The following is a 19,973-nucleotide window of genomic DNA, read 5'->3' as shown; positions in this document are numbered from 1 at the left end:
AAAAGTGGGAAAATTGAACATTTTATGGTTGTCTCTTGGAACTTCCCCCGCCCTCAATCTTACACTTTATGAAATTACTCTTCATTGGTAACTGACTGTTGTTTCAATATCCCTCCTTGAGACTCTGGGGGGATCTAGTCCTACAGAAAGAGGAGCAACTGCTTCCCTCTGGATCTTATTCAGGATAAGTTGCATTTCGATTTTACTTTGGCCAGCGGCTCTGCTGAACCATCTGTGTGCTCGTGGTTAAGTTTTCATAGTTAAGAGATTGGAACTCAATATAGCACCGCAAAGAGGACCTCTGGCTTGCAGGCTTCATGCGGTTTAAATTTTCTCAGTTACTGCCTGGTGGAGAGGAAGAATTCATCCATATTGTTTCCTCATCTGTGAAGATAGTCCCTACTTTTGTGGCTTAAGTGAGTTTTACGACAGCAGCAGTTCTCAAGCTTTGTTTTCTCAGAACCCCTTCACACTCTTAAAAACCATTGAGAACCCAGTGAGTTTGGTTTATGCAGGTCATATCTACCAATATTTATGGTATTAGAAGTCAAAATTGAGAAAATCTAATTCATTTAAAGTTCCTATCAAATTCATTGCATGTTAACATTAATGACATATTTTTATGAAAATGACTATATTTTCCAAAACAAAAAAATTAGTGGCAAGAGTACCATTGTTTTTCATTTTTGCAACTCACTTTAATGTCTGCTGAGTAGAAGATGGATGGGTTTTCATGCTTGCTTCTGTATTCTGTCTGTTGCTGTATGGTTTTTTGTTTTTTTGTTTTTTGTTTTTTGGTTAAAGTAGATATAGAAAATCTTTCACAGATATATAATTTGGAAAAGGAAAGAGTATTTTAATTGCCCTTTCACATAATTGTGGAAATTCTTTTTAGATACTATACCAAAACTTGACACGTGGTAGTTTCTGTGGTAGTTCCTTAAAGGCTAGTTGCAATGTGGAATCTGAAACCATATCAACAAACATTATGATCTGTTGGTCTGTGTTGAACTTTGAATGAAACTTTTACCCATGTGTAAACATCATACATTGATCATTTGGAAAATATTGTTCACTGAATTATACAGAACTTCCAAATATTGGCACGTTTCATTATACAGTATAAAAAATCACAATCATTAATATCAGTACTGATCTCATTAGAAAATTCAAATATTTGGACGTTGTCAAGCTAATGATAGTAGACACAAGTCTTACAAAATTTTAAGTTTTGCTTGAAAACTCAACTATATCATTAGTAAAAAATACTGTCAGTAGTTTTCCTTGAAAGGATAAACACACTTGACTGCTTTTTGAGAAACTGTGTGCCAGATATACAAGTCTGAGAAACAATAGTTTGTCCGCTAGTCATTCTTTCAAGTAAAAATGGTGCTTCATGAATCAAGTGGCCGGTTCATCTTGCAACTCAGACAACTGCACATGTGTTTTTCCTTGAGACAAATGTCAAAGTCCAGTGTGCAAAAGGAGTGCTTTTCATGAACTTCCTGTTTGATCATGTAGAATATTATAAAGATGTGGATACATTTGAGATGTAGTCAAATTAATACTTTCCATTGCTGCAAATTTTAGGTCATTTTTCAATGAAGCTGGCTTTTTAAAAAAATTATTTATTTATTTATATTTATTTTTGGCTGCGTTGGGTCTTTGTTGCTGCGTGCAGGCTTTCTCTAGTTGCGGCGAGTGCTACACTTCGTTGCGGAGCGCGGGCTTCTAATTGCGGTGGCTTCTCTTGTTGCGGAGCATGGGCTCTAGGCATGCGGGCTTTGATAGTTGTGGCACACGGGCTCAGTGGTTGTGGCTCACGGGCTTAGTTGCTCCGCAGCATGTGGGATCTTCCCAGACCAGGGCTCGAACCCGTCTCCCCTGCATTGGCAGGCAGATTCTTAGCCACTGTGCCACCAGGGAAGTCCTGAAGCTGGCTTTTTAAATTAAAAAAAATTCTTTTTCACTGTCAGTGTATGGCTGTGAAGAATACTATGACTATTAGTACAGCTTGGTGCCAAGTCTTGATTTGTAATAAAGTGTCAGATCGTCTATCCATCCTTGCTTTTGCATCATTAAGTCAACACAGTGAAGAAAGCACATGGCATCTGGGTATTATGAAAATTGTTTTGACCTCATGTACCTCTTGAAAAGTTCTTAGGAATCTCCAAGGATCCATGGGCCACAGTTTGAGAATGGTTGCACTATAGTGTGAGGGAATCTCATCAGGCTGCAAGTGTATGATCTGATGTCATTTAGCTTGACTTAGTATTCAGCCTGCTACCCGAAATGTCGAAAGTTGATCCACATCAAAATCATCTGCAACAGAATCTCTGTGGTTGGGACTGAGGAAACTGAATTGTTCTCAAGGGCCTCAAACACAGTGATGTTTGGGAGCATTATTTTGCTTTTATAAAGCCACTCTTTCCAAAACCATGGCATAGTCCCAATGGTCCAATACAAAATGATTTTAGGCAACTATTTCTTAATTTTAATAGTTATATTAAAGTCTATTACCTTATTTTAGCAAAATGTAAGATGCCATCGATTGTAAGATAACCTATTTTGTGTCCCACTAATAAAGGAAAACACCCTGCTAATTACAGTACTCCTTTCATTGATTATAAGATGCATCCCAAGTTTAGAGATAATATTTGTGAAAATGTGAAGAAAGTTAGAATAAAATAGAATAATATGTGCTAACGACTTAGAGACAGTGAAATATCTGTTTATAGTAGTGATATAAAGCAGTGTTTCTCAAACTTTGGTGGGCATAGGAATCCAACTGGGAATCTTGTTGAAATAGATATTCTGATTCAGCAGATCTGGAGTAGAGTTTGAGATTCTGAATATCTAAATGTCTCAGCTGATGCTGAGATAGACGGTCCAGACTTTCATAGCAAGCATATAGGCTAACTTTGAAAAACACATCTAAGAAGAAAAAGGAATCAAGGTAAATCAAAATATTAAGTGAATTAGCAGTACTGGTCTTAAATGGGTATTGCAAAATTTGTGATAGTAGTATAAGATTGAAGTCTGAAGTTGGGGAAAGACTACAATGACTCATGGCCAAACTATACCTTTAGGTCTCTTAGAAAAACAAGACTTTCCATCTGGGATTCAAGTCACTGCGTGTGTTGAGGGGAAGATTTTTCTTCTTCCACCCACAGCTCTAACCATGACTCAGAATCCAGTATCTCCTACTTTTACTGCCTAGATGATGCATGAGTTGTCTCAGCGATATTCTTGCAAATGTGTTGTCCAGCCTACTCAAATGCCTTCAAGATGACTTTTTTCCCTTTTGAAAATTTTGGAAAATCATTTGGGGTAGTTTCTGCAGGCCAAAGATACTTCTTGCTTTAAACTGAAATCTGGCTCTCTGTGACTTCAGGATGTTTGATCCTCCTTTCGGCTCTTGGTAACAACAGAAAGAGTTCAAACCTTCTCCCCACAAGACAACTCTTCACCCATTTGATGGCTGCTCTGGGTTCTCCTTAGCTTTTTTTTTTTTTTTTTTTAATGTGGACCATTTTTCAAGTCTTTATTGAATTTGTTACAGTATTGCTTCTGTTTTATGTTTTGGTTTTTTGGCTGCAAGGCATGTAGGATCTTAGCTCCCTGACCAGGGATTGAGCCTGGAAGGCGAAGTCTTAACCACTGGACCTCCAGGGAAGTCCCTCCTTAGCTTTTTCTTTTCCAGGCTAAGTAGCCCCAGTGCTGTCTTCATCTGTTTCTTCCGTGATGTGCTTCTGCATCTCCTTTACCATCACAGTGAGCTCACTCCTGTTAATCTCTTAAGTGTGACATCCAGACCACATGCTGTCCTCCATCAGCATGTGCCCTCACCTCTCCTGACCTAGGTGTCATGCCCGAGGTGGTGACTGCCCTCTGGCAGCCTCCTCACACCGATGGCTCACCACTCACTGTCAAGCGAAGCCCCTCAACGCACGCTGTGTGCGTCCGGTTGCTAAGTCAGATCTTGTCCCCATATTTATACAACTGTACTCTGGGACCCAGGGCTAAAACCATGTATTCTTGGCTGATAAAACTTTCCCTTGTTAGGTCTCATCCAACTCTCTTGGCATGACTCATGGTGTCCCTGGAAACTCTACCCCCAAAAAGTCCCCTAATTATCTGCTTCTTGGTTTTGAGAGCTTGACCTGCTTCCAGCCCTACACAGCTGTGTCCCTCCAACCATCCCCTCTGTTCCTGTCTTTAGGGGTCTTCCAATGGGGATGGCCATCCCAGTCTCCCTGACCTCCAGCACCACCTTCTGAGTGTTCCCCAACCCCTCTTACTGCTGTCAGTGCGCTATGACATTGCTCTCAACTTTCAGCCCTCTCCTGGGAATTTCTCAGCTACTGCATCTTGTCAGCAATGGTGTGGTCATGACCTAATTATACTTTGGTTTCCTTGGTCCTAGTTCATCTAGAATTACTTCCAATAAACACAAATTTTGAGGTGGGGGAGTAATTTTTTTTTATTACTACAGTGGACATAGGTTTGAATCCATTTCTCCTTATTCTCTCAGTATCATTTGTGAGTAAAGACACAGCTGAGGGAATTCACGGGTGCGGCCTCTGCTCAAAAAACAGCAAAGTTAGACTTGTGTGAAGACTGAATCTTGAGCCTACGAACATCATGTTTGGGGCCAACCTAAGTATATTGACCTGGAGCTTGTGTGTCAAAGTTCTGCAGTGTGTTTTATTCCTGTTAGTGTGATGAGCAAATTTGGGCAGACCTGCTTCCTTAGCTGCATATTTTGTAATCTGCCTTTAGAAATACTTAAGTAATGGATTTTAATTTCATCAGTTTCAGATTCCTATGAGTGTGGCAAGAATGAGAATGTGTAAAACACTGTTTGCGAATTTCAATTATTGTATTCCCAATCAAGATGAAAGTGACTCTTACCTTCTTGGTTTCCAAAGCAATGGTTAGTGTCCTTCAGGAATGAAGTGGCTTCTGAGAGAGTGATTCCGGAAATCAAAACTAAACAAAACAAAGAACAAATGAACTATGAAGAGTTTAAATAAATCTAGAAATTGAACTTTTCTAAGTTTAGCTACATTTAAATAGTACACAGTGGATGGTGTGGGATGGAAATACATTTTCCATTTTTCCCTTCGGTTAAGTCATCATTCTTTAAATAATTGGGTAATTACAGCACTGATTAACATTTTTTTTGAGTATCTTCTGTGTGTGCAAAGTACCATGTCAGCTCCATAAGGGGGTATAAAAAAGGATAAAGACAGTCTCTACCCTAAAGGAATGCAAAATTTAGGAACAGTTAAGAGAAATGCTCAAATAAATCTTTGAACAAGGAAGAATAATACAAATTCTGTAAGCGGCTAAATGAAGTGTTATGGGGACTTAGAGAGATGATGCTTCCGGCTGAGGGTAGGGGGCCGTGAAGGGTCAAAAAAGAAAGGAAGGAGGGAGGGGAATGATCCGGATTGTAACTTGGATGCTTTTAGACCAGAAGTTGAATTCTTTGGCAATGAGAGAAAAGTTGTGAATTATGGGCAAGACTTCTTTAAGAGGTCTAGGAAGGGCACTCTCTTAAATATCCTATATTCTCTTGGAGAAGATGAAGGTAGGGTAGCTGATAACTTATTTGGGACTAAGGAATCTCAGTCCAGAAGTTTATAACCTACATGAAGATCTCAGGATACCGTAAGAGTCTGAATAATTTTCAATATCAAATTTAACTTAAACTTCCCATTTACCACACAGTACTTTTATGGAACCTGGGGAACATGTCGTGAAATACCATTTAGGCAGGAAGAGACATTTCAACACTTGCTTTCCTACTTTGGTCGTGTACTCTTGGTCTCTTCCTTTTATGAGTCTCTAATAATCTCCAGCTATATCCTAAATTTCTCACAACTTTCTCAGGAAAAGATTAAATGATTAAGTGTCATATTCTGAATCCTTGGTTCAAACGAAATCACACTTGGAGGCAGAACCTCGGTTTTCTAATGCCAGCTCTGTAAAGTAGCTATTGTAATTTCCTTTAGCTTTGGTTTCCTTCTGTAAATGAGACAGATGGACCAGAAAATCCCCAAGGTTTCTCTTAACCCTGTGAATGTATGACAGAAGGTATTCTGGTGAAGATGGTGGCCAGAAATCGAAGCATCGCAAGCTCCTAGAGCTACAGAATCCCTCTGAGGGATGCTCCTGCAGTGTCAGACATGACCCAGCCCAAAGTCCACAAGGCATGCCATGAATGAGCAGTCTGGACACTGGTCATTAATAAGCAAACTAGGATGCATTCTGAGATGGATCAAATGCATGGGAGAATTTCTTCCCGCAATCATCTCCCAGAAATCCTGACATAAGAAAAAAATTTACATAACCAACCACAAAAATTTCAAATAATACTTCAAGGCAATCACAGAAGAGATATCACAAATTAGCACGTTTATTTGCTAACTGCAATTATAATACTGACCTAAACAATTAGAGGGGTAAGCACATATTATATTCAGCTTTATATCCTGCAGGTTAGTTTTTTTTTTTTTTGGTGTCATAATTGCTTATATTCTTGTCTTTTTACTCTTTGTAGAAGCTTCTTGAAAGGCCTCGCCATCTTGTCTCCCATATTGCCCTTAACACAGTTCCTTACGCTTAGTAGGCCCTCAGCAAAGGCTGCTGTGTTGCCTTCTCTCCTCTCCAGGTAACCTGATCAGGTATAATCACAGCTACATGGAGCAAAAAAGCGGGCACTTGTGAGCAGTTACCTTGCGATGCTGTGGTCGAAGCAGTTTCGAAAGTGTGGCCCCCCAGCTCCCTTTATACTCCCAAATGCACAAGCCCAGCACTCTAACGTGGCTGTATTGGGGGATCACCATTTACTCCTTAGATGTAAATGCATCGTAGCCCTGATCTTTCACTCTTGTTAAGTTACTTGGATAAATGACCAGCGGAGGCTGTATAATGCCAAGTCAGCTGCGTAGGGATTTTGACGTTGGACACAGATCTTGGAGACTTAGAGAGTTCTAGAGGCCGAGCAGAACTGGGGCAGAGCCACAGGGTGAATTGTCAAGCGATGGATGATCAATAGCATGGATACTAAGTACGTCTCCTTTACCCAGCATCGTAAACATGAGGTGGTGTGCGCCTCTTCTCAGAAATCTCCGGAAAACATAAGATTGGCCATTTAACACATCCATTCTTTTTTTTAAAACGTTATTTTTTAATTGAAGTATATTTGATTTACAATGTTGTGTTAGTTTCAGGTGTACAGCAAAGAGATTCATGTATGTGTGTGTGTATATATATATATATATATATATATATATATATATATATACACACACACAGACACACACACATATATATCTATATATTCTTTTTCAGATTCATTTCCCTTATAGGTTATTACAAAATACTGAGTATATAGTTCCCTGTGCTATACAGTAGGTCCTTGTTGTTTTTCTATTTTATATATAGTAGTGTGTATGTGTTAATCCCAAACTCCTAATTTATCCCCCACCTCCCTTTCCCCTTAGGTAACCATAAATTTGTTTTCTATATCTGTAGGTCTACTTCTGTTTTGTAAATAAGTTCATTTCTATCATGTTTTTTTTTAGATTCCACATATAAGCGATATCGTGTATTTGTCTTTGTCTGGCTTACTTCACTTAGTGTGATAATCTCTAGGTCCATCTAACCCATCTATTCTTATCCATTAATTTATTTTTTTAAAAAATCCATTGTAGATGGAAAACTTTCTAAAATGTATTATATATTATCTTGATTTATTTAATCTAGTATCTTGAATAGACTTCAACTTTTCCTTGATCACTCAGGGGCCTGGGAGGTGATGTAATAAAGTCGTCAGGGATATTATAGTTTCTTCGCGGATTTTACCCTGCACTAATTGTTCCTAGGTTGCAATGAATTTTTGTGTCACCTTTCTAGTTTTTATATCTACACCTTCACGGCAAGGTACTCAGCTGTATTCTGTCTGTGGTTAGTGTGTTTGCCTCTGTGAGCCCAATCTTCCTTTTTCTAATCTGCTATAGAATGGGAAACAGATGAGCAAGCTAAAGGAAAAAACAAACAAACAAAAGGAGTCATAAGTTCCATGGGAAGTTCTAATGAAAATACATGGTCTTTGTGACAACTCTTATGGTTGCTCGGGGTTGTTTTTTGGCTGAAACATAAGTAATGTTTGACTATGTAGGAATTACCATACATTTTAGAAGTTAGAGCCATTTACAGCAATACAGCCTGACTTGTTTATGTTGTATATGATCAATGTGTACTGAATTATACTCAATATTTTGTAGTAACCTATAATGGAATATAATCTGAAAACAATATAACTGAGTCACTTTTCTGTACAACTGAAGCTAACACAATATTGTAAATCAACTATACTTCAATTAAAAAGAAAAAAAAGATTCTCTAGTCTTCCAGTGGGTAGTCTCATATAGTTAGGCATTTCCAAGGACAGTTTGCATTAGTCAAAATGAAATTGTGGACAAAGGAGAAACAGATAAGAATAGGACTTCCACGTAGCATTTTCCAAAGTAGATTTGACAGAATGCTGATTCTGAGAGAAACTGTGAAATAAAAGGTCCCGTGGCTAAATGAGTTCAGGAAATGTGGCCAACTCTATTCCCTGTTGCTGGAGATTCACCATAAATACTAGCATGTTAAGGGGCCTGAGAAGCCTTTCAGTAAAAAAATATGAAGAACTTTTTTGTACCTGGTGATCTGATGTTGGAACACCATCTTACTCCCTGCTTGAGAAAACAAGAGGAGAAAGCTGAAGGCTGCAATCCACAGAGAACTTGTCTCATTCTTAGTACCATTTGGCCCAGGAGAAAGCAACAGAAAGTGATCCGGCATAAACACAGCTGCTTTTATCCAAGGGACAGTCTTTTGTATGTAACAGATGCTCAGTAGATTTTGTTCCTGTGTATAAATGAATAAGGATGATTCATGGGGAATCTGTGTTGAAAGAGGGCTGAAGTGATAAGGCAGAAAAGAATGGAATCAGACTCAGTCTCACTTAATAGTAATAGTTTATATTTATTAAGAACTCACTACGTGCCAGGCTTTATCCATATTGACTCACTTAAGCATCATAATAGTTTTGTGGGGTAGGTGCTAACTTCATTCCCATTTTATGGCTGAAGAAATTTGGGCCACTGAGAGTTTAAATAAACTGCCTAAGGCCACACAACTAGTAAGTGGCAGAAATGGGATTCAAATCCTCTCTGGCTCTAGAGCCAATGCCTATAACCTTTCACTTTTGCAAGCCCATCACTTTTGAGTGCTGGCAATGGGGAAAGGAGATATGAAATAGGGACATTGCTCCAAAGGAGGAGATAATGGACATGGGAAGAGAGTACATAGACACGAAAAGATAAATTACTTTTCCAAGGTTAAGTGCCAAGATGAGTGAGATGCACAGTGGACTAGATGTATGGACAAGGTATTTAAAACCCGTAAGGTATGTTGTTTATGTAAAATATTCTCAGAATTGTTATTAATGATAATGATACTGCTTTGGAGGAGAGAAGAGATCTGAAGGGGATGTGACGGTGGAGATAATAATAATAATAAAAAATAATAATAATAATGCTTTTTATAGTTCTTTCCTGTTTACATAGCACTTTTGTATATTTTATTATGTTTATTTTTCTCTGCAAGCCTTAGGGGGTTATACTGTTTATATTCTTATTATTCCCATTGTCCATATGGGGAACTGAGGCCTAAGGGAGTTAAGTGATTGACCAAAAGGCCCCACAGCTAGTAGGCAATGGAGCCAGAATTGGAACCCCAGGTTGCTGATTCCAAAGCCTCGTCTTTTCCTCTATCCTCTACTATCTCTTAAAGGAGGCAGATTTTAAGAGTACAGGGAGGAGGTTCCAGGCTTAGGGAACGTAGGGATTGTGGTTAGAAACAAGACCTCCCAGGGTGTGTTTCAGGAAGGTGGAATGGGCAAGCCTGGATGGAAGGGTTGGGGGTAACACGGAGGTGAGGCTGGAGAAGTGGGCTGGGCTTGTCCGTGATGGGCTCCCAATGCCCATGGAAGGAGTCAGGACATTATTCTGAGATCATTGGGGAACCTTTCAAGGTTTTAAGCAGAAGAGTGAACGTGTGTGTGTGTGTGTGTGTAGACACACACATATATCTGAAGATTAGTATAGAACTGATGGTAGGATATAATGGAGAGGGAGAACCTGAGGTCCTAGAACCACTTAGCAACTATTTAGAAAATCTTGGTGTACAACTTGCCAAGATGATTATACAGGCTTTGATATGATTTATGGGAGTAGGTGGGCAGTTAGAATTAACCCCTGGATGACCCTATAAATTCAGATGTGTGTTAAAATTCTCCATAGCACCAGAGGGCTGGCTTTCCCAGTGATTGTCCCCTGGTATCTCCGGGTCCATCCCGTAGGTTCAAGAAGAGTATTGTGTGGGCTTGAAGTTGTCTGCCTCACTGTCCCGTTTAGGCCTGGCAAAAAGAGAACCCCAGGAGGTGAAAGGAATATGTTTCTCTCATTTAAGACCTCTCTGAGCTCTAGACTTATTATTATTATTTTTAACATTTATTTATTTATTTAGGCTGCTCCAGGTCTTAGTTGCAGCATGTGAGATCCTCTTTGTGGCATGCGGGATCTTTAGTTGTGGCATGCACGTGGGATCTAGTTCCCCGACCAGGGATCGAACCTGGGCCCCCTGCATTGGGAGCACGCAGTCTTACCCACTGGACCACTGGGAAGTCCTCTAGACTTATTTTTCGAGGCCCTATCCCACATTAATATATTACAATCCTCTCAACATAATATTAAACATGCAAGTAATATCTATTTGCATTGAATATAAAAATAATCATGGTGTAAAACGAAGAGGGCCTTGATTAAGCAGTACAGAAATGAGATGTAAAAGGAAAGAGAAAACCCAAGGGTTACCCTGAAGGCAGGATCCACAAGACTTTGATGATGCTGAGTTTGAGGAGGAAAAAGGAATCAGAGGATCCTACCTTTCATCCAGCCCTCATTGCAGCCTAGAAATCTAGGGGCATGATACCTGCCCAGGAGAAATAGTGAAGGGGGGAAATAGGAATTTCGATTTTGGACAGATTGAGATTGAGATGATGGTGATATCCAGCTAAGTAGGTAGCGATAAGGATTCAAAGTTTACATACAGGAGACATTAAGACTGAAGATGTAGGTCTGTGAGTATGAGGGTGTCACCTGTATGCAGTTGATAGTTGAACTTATTAAGGAAGCTGGGTTCTCAGAGAAAGGCTGCATGTTGAGGAGGTGAGAGGCGGAAATGAAGACAAAAAGAGTGGAAAAATAAAAGGTTATTCTTCAGGTAAACAAATACCTGAGTGAGATCTTGCTGGAGTCAAAAGAGCCACGTGGATCCATATTTTACTTCTGTCATTTACTGCCATAAATGGCAAGTCCCATCACCTCTCTTCGCAGCTGTGATGTTTTCTCCTTCCGCTGCAAAATCAGAAACATAATTCTGTTTCTGCCCAAGTCATGAGGATAGTGTGGGGGTCAAATGAGATACTGTCAAGACGTGGCTGTCTCCGCAGGCAGTCTCTTTCCAGCCAGTGCCAAACAGTATGCTTCAATCTGTATCAACCTTGACACAGACCTTGGCAAATAATCCACTAGCACAAAAAACATAAGTGAGCAATGCAGGCTTTACTGAAGATTTTGTAGAGCAGACTAGAAGAGGATTATATTACATCCCCTAAAGTATTCAGTTTCCATCAGCAATGACTTCCACGAAGTCCATTTTCCGTCACACTGATGCAGGTGGTTGATTTCCTTTCTTCCCCTGAGGTGTCTGCCCGACCCCTACGGGTACTCAGTTGTTCCTCTGTTACATGGGGCCCTTTAGCTCTGCCATTGACCTGCATGCCTACTCATCTGGTTACTCAACAAAATAAAAGTCCTCAAGTAAAGAACACCACTTTTATCCTTAGCAAGTTTGGTGATCACCTATTTTTACTCACATATTCCCTTTGGGAGCTTCATCTTTATCCCACCACTATACCCTGTAGTCCCCAGCTCACACCCCACACCATCATTCCATCTCTCCCAACCCTGAGAGGAGTTCTGTCTATGAGGGTTTTCTCCAGTCTTGTTACAAAATCATTTTGTCAACTCTAAAGTGATGGGAACTTCATTATTAGTGTCAGAAGAAGTCAAGGGAGGTGGTATTTTCGAGAGGGTGGTATTTTCAAGAGAGAGGATATAGTAAAAAGCTCTACAGAGAAGATGGAGAAAAGGAGGACCATGAAAAGGGCATTGGGTCAGTCAGAGAGGTGATCCTGACATTAATGTCAGCAGGATGGTGGGGGTGGAAGCTTTGAAGCCAAGGATTAAGGAGTGAGCAGGTGTTAAGGAGGAGGAAAACGTTTTCCTGATCTCCCTGGGAGCAAATCTCTCCACCAATCACTATATAAGGCACATTCAGAGGAAATGCAGATTTGGATGGAGAAAGCAGCAGCAGGGCCAAATAGAGAGGCCCAGGAAACAAGTGTAATCAAGTTCATTCCGCAGAGGGCTACTTGAGAAGAAAGGGCAGTTAATTGTGCTGATAGGAGGATCATCCCTTACCCGTTACAACTATCTAAGAGCTATGTAACAGATGAAATTTCCAAAAGCAGCAAGAAGTTCCCCAGCCAGAAACAGAAATTTCTGGGCAAAAGTCACAGGACAGGTATATTAGTGAATGATACAAATTTATATTGAATCGCCTAATTAAAAATATTGAGTGAGAATATTAGATCCAGAACTAGAGGGCAACCTTGAATATTACCTAATCTAACCCTGATGTTACAGAATCAGAAACTGAGGTTCTGGACAGGTTACCTAATTAATGCTAATTAATTAGACAGACCCCCTTCCCATTCTACTCTCAGATCCAAGAGCGCTAGTTCAGAACTCTTTCAAGTGCAATACATAAACTTCTATACTGCTGGCATTTCTTTTTTTTTTTTTTTAATAAATGTATTTATTTATTTATTAAACTAATTACTTTATTTATTTTTGTCTGTGTTGGGTCTTCGTTTCTGTGCGAGGGCTTTCTCTAGTCACGGCGAGCGGGGGCCACTCTTCATCGTGGTGCGCAGGCCTCTCTTGTTGCGGAGCACAGGCTCCAGACGCGCAGGCTCAGTAGTTGTAGCTCACGGGCCCAGTTGCTCTGCGGCATGTGGGATCTTCCCAGACCAGGGCTCGAACCCGTGTCCCCTGCATTGGCAGGCAGACTCTCAACCACTGCGCCACCAGGGAAGCTCACTGCTGGCATTTCTACACTACAATTTTGCAAAGCAAAAAGTTGATGGGGGATTATCCAGAGAAATATTTAAACTGATTTTCCTTCAATCAGTGAGGACATAGATTTATCAGTTTTACAGGTTGGAAAACTGAGGCTTGGCAAGATTAAGTGACTAGTCATACAGCTAGTAAGTGGCAGAATGGGAGCTAGAACAAGTCTGGTTTGAATCCAAGTCCAGTTTGTGCTTTCACTACAAGACAGCTGTTTCTGGCTTTGCAAGATCCTGTTAAGACACTAACGCTCTCAGAATTATACATGCTTCTCAGAATTACACGCAAACGAGGCATCCTTCTCTGAAAATATCATGGAGAGAGTGTGTGCATGGCCTGGGAACATTGTGTTCAGAGAAGAAATTCTACCAGTTAGGTCTGTCCAGTAAACTGGAGACTTTCTTATCTGGCCTCATAATCTTGACTGATGCCTGTGAGACTTAGGGTCCATGTCATTTGCCCTTTTTTGTCTAGTAGTTGTATTTTTTTTGTTGGTTTCTTCAGTGCTTAAAGCCTCATTAGAACTAAGAAACGCGTGATCAGTTACTTTTAATTTCAACTGTTGGGGTATGAAACAACATAGCCTAAAAAAAAAAAAAAGATTTTATGCCCTTGGCTAGGCATAGCCCAAATGCATATTTACATTGTTAAGAGCTGCATGATAATGTAGTGACTAAGAGTGGACTTTGAGAGTCAGAATACTGAGGTTCAAATCCTGACTTCACTATTTAAACTATTTGAATTTGCGCAACTTATTCTACTTTTCTGAGCCTCAGTTTCTTCATCTGTAAAATGGGGATAATAACAATACCTAACTCATGGGGTTCTTGTGACAACTGAGTTAATAAATGCATGATAGGCTACTTTTTGAAAGTGACATGGAGTGGGTGAGGCCATGTCAACAGCAGAGCCTGAGACTTAGAAGCCAGGAACTTTCTCTAGAGAATGTACCAACCATTGCCTGTGCCAGAGGGCTCTGGAAGCCAGGACAGCATCTTCTATGTTGTTCTTTCATCTCTTTTTTGTTGCTGTTTGGTAAGGCCCATCAGCTGACCACAGCCTCACTACTGGCCATCCAGCCCTCCCATTCTACCCACTACATATAGCCAATTTCCTCTCCAGATGGCCCAGAACACTCTTAAGTCACCGCCACCCCCCACCCCCCACCCCCTCATTCCACACACTCACAACAATAAAACAAGACGAGGAAGATGGAGCCTAGATACCTCAAAGCAGGGTGACCAACCTTCCTAATTTGCTTGGAATTAAAGAGATTCCTGAGACTTCAGTTTTAAAATCAGGACAATCCTGGGCAAACCCAGATAAATTTATCACCCTACCCAAAAGGTGGTTGGGGGTACGATGGCAAAGTCCTCAAACTTGACCAAGATGGGGCTAGATGGAACCAGCTTGAGATCTCTCACAAAACCAGGATGGTGATGAAATTCACATATGGAATTGCTAATTTTGAAGCTGTAATGCACAGAGCCGGTAACAGGGAGCATGCACGTATTCAATTGTTTATTCATCAAACATTCATTGAGGGCTTACTACATGCTGGGAAGATTTTAAGCACTAGGGAACAGAACAGGCAAAGTCTCTGCCCTCATGGAAACTCTATTCTAGTGTGTGTGTATGTGGGGACAGACAACAAACAAACAGATATCAAATGTCAATTAGTGATAAATTCTCTGAAGGAAAGGAAAATTAGGATAAGGAAACAGTGGCTGTGTGGGTTTGAAATGGATCAATCAGGATAAGTTTCTCTAAAGAGATGATATTTGAGCACTTTGAGGAAGAGCAAGCCAGGAGAATATCAACGGGGCACAGTATTCCAGGCAGAGGAAACAAATGCAAAGGCTCTGGGAGGGGAACTTGCCTGCACAGGAACAGAATAAAGGCCAGTAGGGCAGGGATGAAAGGAGCCAGGGATACAGTAGCAAGGAATGAAGTGGCAGAAGCGGCTAGGGGCCAGATGCTTAGAGCCTTGCAAACTAAGGTAAGGATTTAGGGTTTTAAATGCCAGCTGTTATTATAAAGGTAACGCTATTCTTCCATATTCTCTGCTGAGCGTTGGCTCTGTTATCTGCTGTTTTTCTACGCAGCTTTGCTTCACTCTGTCAAACAAAACGTTTAGCTGCTCTTCATTTAGCAAATGGCTTATAAAGACACCGTTCCAGGCATTGGGGATTAGAAGTTGGTTCTCTCCAACAGCTTACCATCTAGTTCGGGGAGGGTGGGTGGATCACAGTATTGAAAACACGTGAAAAAATCAGCAGCCATGGACTTCCAAGGAAACAGCCGGTAACTACCGAGAAGAAAGGCGGTTTCAATTTCCCAGAGAGGTGAGGAGTTGCTTCCGGTGCGCCCCGGGGCATCATGGGAGGGGTGCGCCCCGGGGCATCATGGGAGGGGTGTGCCCCGGGGCATCATGGGAGGGGTGCGCCCCAGGGCATCATGGGAGGAGTGCGCCACCGGGGAAAGAAAGGCTGGAAGTGATTCCACCAGGGTTGGGACCAGCCTGGAGACTGTGAGGGGCCCTGGCCGGTGAGTGTACGTTTGGAGTTTGTGAGAGAGGCAGGCGTTTCTCGTCAGCTCCGCGATTCCAGAGCTTAACTGTGCGTGTGGTGGGAGGGTGTGAAGCCGGAAGTGGTGAGGGAATTCGAACTCCTGGCTCTTGACGTGACTGGGCCGCAAGGAAATTTCTGAAAAGTCTCAAGTCGCCAAATTCCATTTGAAGTTTTTCAGTACGTTTGTAGGCGTTTTATTACATTGCATAGACATGTACTTATGTAATATATAGGGCTAAATCCATTTTTGGGTACTAAAAACTGTGGACATCAATAGAATTATTTTTCAGAATATACCGGAAAAAAATATGATTCTGTTGCTCCAAAGATACCACCTTTCCCATCCATCCTCTTAACAACATTTTTCATAATTTGAGGGCTTCTCATTGCAGTGGCTTCTCTTGTTGCAGAGCACAGGCTCTAAGCACGTGGGCTTCAGCAGTTGTGGCTCGCGGGTTCTAGAGCGCAGGCTCAGTAGTTGTGGTGCACGGGCTTAGTTGCTCCACAGCATGTGGGATCTTCCCGGACCAGGGCTCAAACCCGTGTCCCGTGCATGGGCAGGTGGATTCTTAACCACTGCGCCACCAGGGAAGTCTGGTGTTGTGTTCGTGAGGGCTGGTGGGGCCCTCTTGGGACTGGGCGGATCCTTTGTTCCATCTGCACGGGTGTCCAAGCAGGTCTCAGGACAGCCCTTGGCCTCTGAGCATCCAGGCAGGCACCCACGTTCCTCCAGCTCAGGTTAGCCTTGGCCCCTCCAGCCCCCGTGGCCAATTACTGAGCTGATTGTGTCTTTACTCTTTCAAATTAAATCACTCTCTCCAGGTGGGCGAGAAGTTTACTTGTGAACTTGGTTAGGGTTAGGGGTTAGGGGTTAAGGGTTAGGGGTTAGGGTCAGAGTTAGGGCTAGGGCTAGGGGTCAGGGTTAGGCTTAGGGTTGGGTTAGGGTTAGGGTTTAGGTTTAGGGTTAGGGTTAGTGTTGGGTTAGGGTTAGGGTTAAGGTAGGGTTAGGGTTGGGTTAGGGTTTAGGGTTTAGGGTTAGGGTGTCCAGCCTTACGTCCCATTCAGCTGTGAGTGTAGATGTGGTCAGTCCAGTTGCATCACAGCCCCTGATTGAATTTTGTAAGAATTCCTCTCTCTCTGTCTTTCTTTTTTTATAATTAATTTTTATAATGGGGTGTAGCTGATTTGCAATGTTGTGTTTCTTGGTGCTGTACATCCACCTGAGTCACTTATAGAGAGACATCAATAAAATCTTTTGTAATTTCTAGTAGTCAGATATTTGTTTTTTCTGTGAATAGAGTGTGCTGAGTCCAGTTCCTTGAACAATGAGTATGTCTTGGCGATTACATTATTGGCGTATGGAACGGTATCTGTGCCAATTTCAACCTCCTGGTTTATGCATCAACGCACCACACTTTTCCCCTTAAGCAGCCATAAGTGTGTTTTGTAAATGTGTGATGGTGTTCTGTTTGTAATTCAGTTCATGGTTGGCGATTTTTAGATTCCCTTTATAAGTGATATCTTATGATAAGTTTCTCTTGCTGTCTAACTTATTTCACTCTCAATGACCATACATAAGTCCCCCTGAGTTGCTGCAACTGGCCTCATTTCATTGATTTCAGGGCTGAGTAATATTCCATTGTGCTTAAGTACCAAATGTTCTTTCACCATTTTTTCCTTCCAAGGACTATTAAGTTGTACCCAAGTCGAGGCTGTTGTAAACATAGCAGCAGTAAACGGGGTGCCTGCGTCCTGTGGATTTTTGGATTTTCCAACATATAGGCCCATGAGTGGAAGCGCCCTATGCTTTGTAGCTCTGTTTTTTAGATGTTTCAGGAAACACAGCACACTTCTCCAGAGTGGCCGTTGGCAATTTACCTTCCCCCCTTCAGCGTAACAAGGCTCCCTTTTCTCCTCTCCTTGTCCTGCATAGCTGGTTTTTACCCTTTGTGAGGATGGTCCTTTTTTCTGATTCGAAGTGATACCTCTTTGTAGTGTTGATTTGCATTGCCCGCTTCTTTGGTTGGCCAAAAAGGGCGTATGCGTTTTTCCTGAATATATTCTGGAAGTTAAATTTGAGAGACAGCTTTTTTTTTTTAATTGATTAATTAATTAATTTATTTTTGGCTGTGTTGGGTCTTCGTTTCTGTGCGAAGGCTTTCTCTAGTTGTGGCAAGCGGGGGCCACTCTTCATCGCGGTGCGCGGGCCTCTCACTATCGCGGCCTCTCTTGTTGCGGAGCACAGGCTCCAGACGCGCAGGCTCAGGAGTTGTGGTTCACGGGCCTAGTTGCTCCGCGGCATGTGGGATCTTCCCAGACCAGGGCTCGAACCCATGTCCCCTGCATTAGCAGGCAGATTCTCAACCACTGCGCCACCAGGGAAGCTCCTTGAATAGTTTTGTATTTAAAATTTGTCTGTGGGGACTTCCCTGGTGACGCAGTGGTTAAGAGTCCGCCTGCCAATGCAGGGGACACGGGCTCGAGCCCTGGTCCGGGAAGATCCCACATGCCGCAGAGCAACCAAGCCTGCGCAGCACAACTACTGAAGCCTGCGCGCCTAGAGCCTGTGCTCGCCCACAAGAGAAGCCACCGCAATGAGAAGCCCGTACACCGCAACGAAGAGTAGCCCCGCTCGACGCAACTAGAGAAAGCCCACATGCAGCAACGAAGACCCAACACAGCCAAAAATAAATTATAAACTAAAATAAAATTTGCCTCTGAATAACTTTGAGTGAATTTGGTATAAGTTGTAAAGTTTGCATCTACGTTCACTTCATTCCAAATGGTTTCCAATTAATTGTTCCTTAACTACTTTTAGAAAACTTTTGGGATAGAGACTCCATTTTCGTTTGAATTTCCAGTTGAATGGATTCAGCAGTCCTGTCAGTAGGGCACGCTGCCCCCAGTGACCTGTGAGGGAGGCGCGGCCTGCACTTCCTGCACTGCCCACAGGGTGGCGCCGAGTTCGCCTCTCTGACCCACCGCGCATGCTCGTTCCATGGAACTCCATTGTGAGGGCAGCTGAGAGGAGTTGAGCCGCCTCAGGCGCGGGGGCGGGGGCGGGGGCCTTCGGGTAGGACGCCCAGCTCAGCGTCTCTGCTGAGAGGAGCTCGGTCTCCGTCTCCTTAGGACTCGCTGGGGTTTCGGCTTCAGGACAAAGTGGGGCTGCGTCCACGCTGACTAGGGAACTAGGTTTCCTGAGGACCCAGGTGATGCCTGAGGAAAAGGTGAAGAGGCGGTGAGGAAAAGTGGGGAGAAGCTTCCTGTGGGCGACTGACCGTTGAGGGGGTCCGTCTTCGTGTGAGCGAGGGAGGGCTTGGCGTGGAAAGCTGTGTGTTTGGTCAGGTTTGTGTGCAGGGTAGCCAGCGTGAGTTACGGGGCGTCCAGTTTTCCCAGCACCATTTATCGTGGGGCGTGTCGTGCTCCTTGGTGTGTCCTTGGTCCCTGTGTCATAAATTCACCGACCCCGTCCGTGTGGGTTGAATTCTGGTCTCTCTGTCCTGTTCCTCTGGTCCCTGTGCCCGTTTTGAGCCAGTTCCACACTGTTTTGGTGACTGTAGCTTCTCAGCAGAGTGTGACGTCAGGGAGGGAGATGCCTCCAGCCCGTTCTCTTTTTTCAGGGTTTCTTTGGCTATTTGGGGTCCTTTGTGGTTCCCCACAGATATTAGGAGGATTTGCTCTATTTTGGGGGAAAATACCATGGAATTTTGGGAGGGATTGCATTCACTGTGTCCACTGCTTTGGGTAGCATGGATGTTTTAACAATATTAATTGTTCCATTCCATGAGAACAGGTTATCTTTCCATTTATTGGTGTGTTTTGCAATGTCTTCATCAATGTCTTAAAGTTTTCAGTGTGCAGGTCTTTCACCTCCTTGGTTGACTTTATTCCCAGGTATTTTGTTCTTTTTGATGCAGTTGTAAATAGGGTTGCTTTCTTTCTCTTTCTGATGGTTCATTATTAGTGTTTAGAAAGGCAACTGATTTCTGTGTATTGATTTTGCAACTTTACTGAACTTATTTATTAGTTCTAATAGTTTTTTTGTGGAATGAAGTGGAAAATTGGAATTCAAAAATCCCACTCT

Source organism: Balaenoptera borealis (assembly GCF_965194805.1).
Source record: "Balaenoptera borealis genome assembly, contig: HAP1_SCAFFOLD_1330, whole genome shotgun sequence".
Lineage (NCBI taxonomy): Eukaryota > Metazoa > Chordata > Mammalia > Artiodactyla > Balaenopteridae > Balaenoptera > Balaenoptera borealis.
Note: the sequence above shows the minus strand (reverse complement) of the source record.